The sequence below is a fragment of the Peromyscus eremicus genome, chromosome 2 (genome assembly GCF_949786415.1).
Source record: "Peromyscus eremicus chromosome 2, PerEre_H2_v1, whole genome shotgun sequence".
NCBI lineage: Eukaryota > Metazoa > Chordata > Mammalia > Rodentia > Cricetidae > Peromyscus > Peromyscus eremicus.
The window spans coordinates 10,027,635-10,033,354 of record NC_081417.1 but is presented as its reverse complement, the minus strand read 5'-3'; the positions used below and the strand labels follow the sequence as shown (position 1 = coordinate 10,033,354).

The 5,720-nt window shown below is 47.5% G+C and overlaps 1 pseudogene; it reads left to right on the top strand.

The window, feature by feature from the left end:
- The first annotated feature begins 993 nt into the window (after positions 1-993).
- Positions 994-2,809, top strand: LOC131904461 (uncharacterized; annotated as a pseudogene).
- Positions 2,810-5,720: the final 2,911 nt, after the last annotated feature.

The following is a 5,720-nucleotide window of genomic DNA, read 5'->3' as shown; positions in this document are numbered from 1 at the left end:
AAGTGGCCCATGCTTGATGTGGGCTGGCTGGAGGAAGGAACTTTCAACCTCCCAATCATCTATCAAGTCAAGAACATAGTATATGGGTCACCAGGGCACCCTGATCAGGTCCCCTACATAACCACCTGGCAGTTCCTTATAGAGAAGCCCCCTAAATGGTTGAAGCCCTTTCTTCCTCCACAGAAGGCAATTATGGTATTAGCCACTGAAAAGAAGGAGGAGCCAAAAGGAGGAGCCAAGCCTTCTGCACCATTGTACCCTGTCCTCCCTTCTCCAAGTGATCTGGAGGAGGAATCTTCCTCAGCCCCACCTCCCTACCCCAGTAGCTCAGGAGGGATGGTTGGGGGAGGGGTGGAGGTACAAGGGGAAGGGGATGGGCTGAGGCACAAGAGGAGGAGCCTGCAGGGGTGGAGATAGGGAAGGAGGAGAGATTCGGGAGCCCTCCACACACGTGTACTAGGGCTCAGAGGGAGGAGCCACCAGCTGAGGCTGACCCCATGGCCTTTCCACTATGAGCTGTGAGACCACTTGATGCCAATGGCAGGCAGCAGCTGGTCCATTGGCCTTTTGCCACTAGCGATCTATATAATTGAAAAATGCAGAACTCTAAACTTTCTGAGAAGCCTGCAAGTCTCATTGACCTATTAGATTCTGTGCTTTTCACTCACCAGCTTGTGGTATGGACCTGGGCTGTTGTTCCCTTTGGGAGGGGGGGCCAAGTAGGTGCAGAGTCAATGACACAGACTCTGGGAGAATGTTGAAACAACAAGCTCAGTTTATTCAGGAAGAGGCAAGCCATATATACCCTCCACTCTGAGGGGAGGTCTGATGAATATGCATCTGTTGGTGTGACATGGCTGCCTCTCATTGGTCCAGGGCGTCTCCAGATCATGTTTTAGCTGCTGTTGCTAAGGCCCTTAGGCAGACCCAGGTTGGCTCTCAGAAAGTATCTTTTTTAATTGTTTGGGAAGCTGGCCCTCAAGCCTGTTAAAGATGAGTCATCCCACACCAGCTGACCGTTACCAGTTACCCCAGGTCCTCTTCAACACTGAGGAGAGGGAATGGATTCTGGCAGAGGCCCGTAAATTGCTTTTGGGCCCAAACAGAAGGCCAACTATGAGTGCAGACCTCATAAACACTGGTTTTTCCCCTGATGTGCCCCAACTGGGACTTCAACACGGAGGGAGCTAGGGAGAGATGGAAAGTCTACTGCCAGGCTCTAATGGGAGGTCTCCATGCTGCTGTGAGGCAGCCCAAAAATTTGTCCAAAGTAAGTCAGGTGTGTCAGGGGCCCAAGGTAATGCCAGGAGCTTCTTGGAGAGAATGATAGAAACCTATAAGGCCTATATGCCCTTGGATCCAGAAGCGCCAGTAAATAGATCAGCAGTGAGCCTGGCTTTTGTCAACAAGTCAGCTCTGGAATCTGCCATAAGTTATAAAGGCTAGAAGGGTTTGATGGTAAGAGGTTGGCTGAACTCACTGTGATTGCAGAAAAAGTGAACAATAACAGAGAGACCTCGGAAGAAAGACAGGCTAGGGGCTAACAAAGGCTTCAGAGAAGCAGACACAAGGACTCAGAAAGGTCCTCTTGGCTGCATCAGGTGATCCTGAAGCTAAGAGGCAGGCAAGGAAATTGGACTTTGGAAACTCAAAACAGGGAGGGAAAGGCCTAAAGGCCAGGCCAGGCAATAGGCTCAGCTTACAAAGAGACCAGTGTGCTTACTGAAAGAAATTGGGTCACTGGAAAAATGAATGCCCTGAATGACAGGGCTGAAAAGTGGAGCCACTAGAGGTACTAGAATTGGAAAAAATGAGTGATTGAAGGGGACAGGGCTTGGAGACCCTCCCTGAGCCTTAGGTAACCCTAAAGGTAGAGGGGAAACCATAGATTTTCTGGTAGATACCGAAGCACAGAATTCCGTCCTGAAACAACCCTTGGGCCAAATGTCCCAAAAGCAACCCTGGGTACAAGGGACCACAGGAATGAACCAGTATTCATGGACTACCCAAAGATTGGTAGAGACAGGAAAGGGCTGAGTAACCCACTTTTTCATGATCATCTCTGAATGCCCACACCCACTATTGAGAAGAGATTTATTAACCAAGATGGGGGCCCACATCCATTTTAACTGGATTGGAATATCAGTGACTGATCAAAAGAGCACTACACATGCTCACCATGTCACTTGTAGGTGAATATAAGTTGTTCACAAGCCCCCCACATAAAATAATTGGGGACCTACTACAAAAATGCCTCAACAAAGTTCCCCAGGCATGGGCAGAAACTGGGGGGTCTGGGCTGGCAATGCACATGGCCCCCATATTAGTAGAGCTGAAAGCTGACACAATGCCAACACACATCAGACAGTACCCAATGCCTGAAGAGGCCAAATTGGGAGTCACCCCTCACATCAAGGCTTCAGAGACCTGGGCATCCTGATCCCTTGCCAATCAGCCTGAAACACACCTCTGTTGCCTGTTAAAAAGCCTAACTAATGACTACCGACCAGTGCAGGACCTCAGAGAGGTTCACAAATGAGTGCAAGACATTCACTCCACAGTGCCTAATCCGTCTACACTTCTTAGTACCTTGCCCCTGGAAAGGACTGTGTATACTGTGTTAGATCTCAAGGATGCCTTCTTCAGCCTGACACTGGCCCCAGCCAGCCAGCCCTTGTTCACCTTGGAATGGACAGACCCAGAAAATGGATTCAATGGACAGCTGACTTGGACACGACTACCCCAGGGGTTCAAAAACTCTGCCACCATCTTTGATGAAGCCCTCCATGAGGACTTGGGTGAGTACTGAAAGACCTACCCCCAGCCAGCCTAATACAGTAGACAATCTAATAGCAGCTGACACCTTGGAAACCTGCAAAACTGCCAGTAAGGAACTGCTCAGAACTTTGGGAGACGTAGGATATCGTGTGTCAGCAAAGAAAGCTCAACTCTGCCAGACTGAGGTAACATCTGGGATACATAGTAAGAGGGGGGCAAAAGATGGCCATCAACAGCAAGGCAAGAAACTATCCTAAGGATCCCCAGACCCAGCAAGCCATTGAGAGGTGAGAGAATTCCTGGCGTATGCTAAGGTCTGTAGACTTTAAATCCCGGGGTTTGCTGAGCTGGCATGGCCCCTATATGAGGCCACAAGGGGAGGGAAGGCTCCCCTTGACTGAACTCCACAGATGGAAAAAGGCTTTGATGAAATCATGGCATCTCTACTAAATGTACCAGCTCTAGAATCACCAGATGTCACCAAACCCTTCCACCTATATGTGGATGAGAGAAAGGGAGTTGCGAAGGGGGTACTGACATAAGCCCTTGGCCCATGGAAGAGGCCAGTGGCCTACTTATCAAAAAGCCTGGACCCAGTGACCACTGGATGGCATCCTTGCCTCTGTATAATAGCAGCAACAGCCCTGCTAGTTAAAGAGTCAAACAAACTGACTTTGGGACAAATCCTAAAAGTGACAACCCCCCATGCTATTGATGGGGTTCTTAAACATCCTGCCAATAGATGGTTAACTAATGCTCAGCTGACCTATTATCAAGCTCTGCTCTTAAACCCACCTAGAATCCAGTTCACCAGCAGTAGTACCTTGAATTCTTCCACCCTGCTCCCAGATCCAGACCTGGACAGACCTCTCCATGACTGTGTGGACATCCTGAGTCATCTTCACAGGATCAGGCCATACCTCAAGGACATCCCTCTGATAAGGGCAGAGGTACCATATTATACTGATGCCAGTAGTTTCATCAAAGATGGTACCAGGTAGGCAGGGGTGGCAGTCATCACTGAGGTCATAAGGACAGAGGCCCTGCCTCCTGGATCGTTAGCTCAGAGGGCTGAATTGATAGCTTTAGCTAAGGCATTACATCTGGAAAGGTACAATAGACTTAACATTTATATCGATAGTATGCATTCGTCACAGTACATGTCCATGGTGTCATCTACAGGGGAAAGAGGGTTATTAACTGCAGTAGGAAAGACCATTAAAAACAAACAGGAAATTTTAGATCTCTTTCAGACCATATGGCTTCTCAGATAAATAGCTGTTATACACTTTCCAGGACACTAGAAAGAAGAGGATCCCATCTCAAGGGGAAACAACCTTGATGCTACAGGCAGATACTACAGCAAAAGAGCAAAATTGCTCTCCAGAAGGCATCCATCCTGCTGGTCTCACCACTGAAGCTGGTAGCACCCACACAGCCAGAATTTCCAGCTTACACTGACCAAGAGTACCCACACATGTATGAACACCTACAAAGGGAAAGGATGGTACAAGACCCTAGATGAACCGATCATTCTCCCATCAGATTTTGCCACTCAATTATCCAGCAGATACATCAGAATATTCATTTGGGAGAGAAGACACAAGACCTTCTAAGGAGAGCACACCTTAAGGTTTGTGATCTTAAATCTAAGACAGCAGAGGCCATAAGCCAATGCCCCACATGCTGGCTTGTGAACACAATGAAGAGAGTCACAAAAACAAGGCACCAGGAAAGAGGAACCTGACCAGGAGCCAACTGGGAAATTGACTTCACTGAGGTAAAACCAGGCCTATACAGCTATAAATGCTTATTAATCATCATAGATACCTTTTCAGGATGGACTGAAGCCTTTCCAACCAAACATGAGACAGCTGCAATCGTAGTCAAGAAGCTAATAGACAAAATTATTCCTAGGTATGACCGAAAGGTAAATGGTGCTAGTTGGTGGCTCTGGTTACCAGCAGAAAAATTATGGTCCACAGCAGAACCCACTGTTAGTTTTTAGAGCTTTATTAGGAGAGAAAAGGGGGTAAAGGAAAGAGAGGAGAGCCAAGCCTGGTGGGGAAGGGAAGCGAGGAGCTGAGTACAGAGCAGACAGAGAGGGTGGGGATTCATATCCGGCTTTTTTAAGGTGCAGATTGTGAGACCACGTAGTCACCAGCGCCTGCTAATGACGTAAGATGCAAGACTCTGAGCTACACATGCACAGGATCCTTACATTCCAAACTTTTTGCTTATTATAAAAAAGAGAGTAAATAGGAATAGGGGCATCGTTTCTTCTGGAAAAACTGTTTCCAGCTGACTTGGTGGACGTTGGTTGGCTCTTAGGGGGGTAGGGAAGGGGGCTTCTGAAGTAGACGGGCATCCTGGGATGGTGGGCTGTCCTGCTGCCCTGGAGCCATCCATCCTTCTTGGTTGGCACCCTGGCCACTTTTGTGTCTGACAGGATGCTGGTGAGATAGGAAAAGCCTGAAGTAGATCCAACCTGTCCAGATGGATTTAAGCTCGTTTCTGGAGCTTTGGAAAAATTTTGAACATGTTAAGAAGCAGCCATGAGAAAATTAGTGACCACTGTAGTGTTTAGTACTCTGCTTGTATTGGTTAGTGTTAATGAGAGAGACAGAGAGATTGGAACATGTTAAGCTTTATCAAAGACAGATTATTTAAGGCACCTGTTTCCTTTACTAGTTTAGCATCCAGGAGACAGGTGATCAATTGTTGAGAGCATTCAACAGTAATTGATGGTTATATTAAAGTCTGTTTTTGTAGAGCCCAGACACTTTTGCGTCTGGAGGTGTAAATACCTTTTAGCTGTTTCAGTTTCTTACTTGATGATCCCTGGACTCCAGTTCTGTGGTGATCCAAAGCAGCCATTAGCTGACCAGTTAATTAGAAGAGGGAACTTGGAAGAGAAAAGCTTGTGGTGCATGAGAACTTAT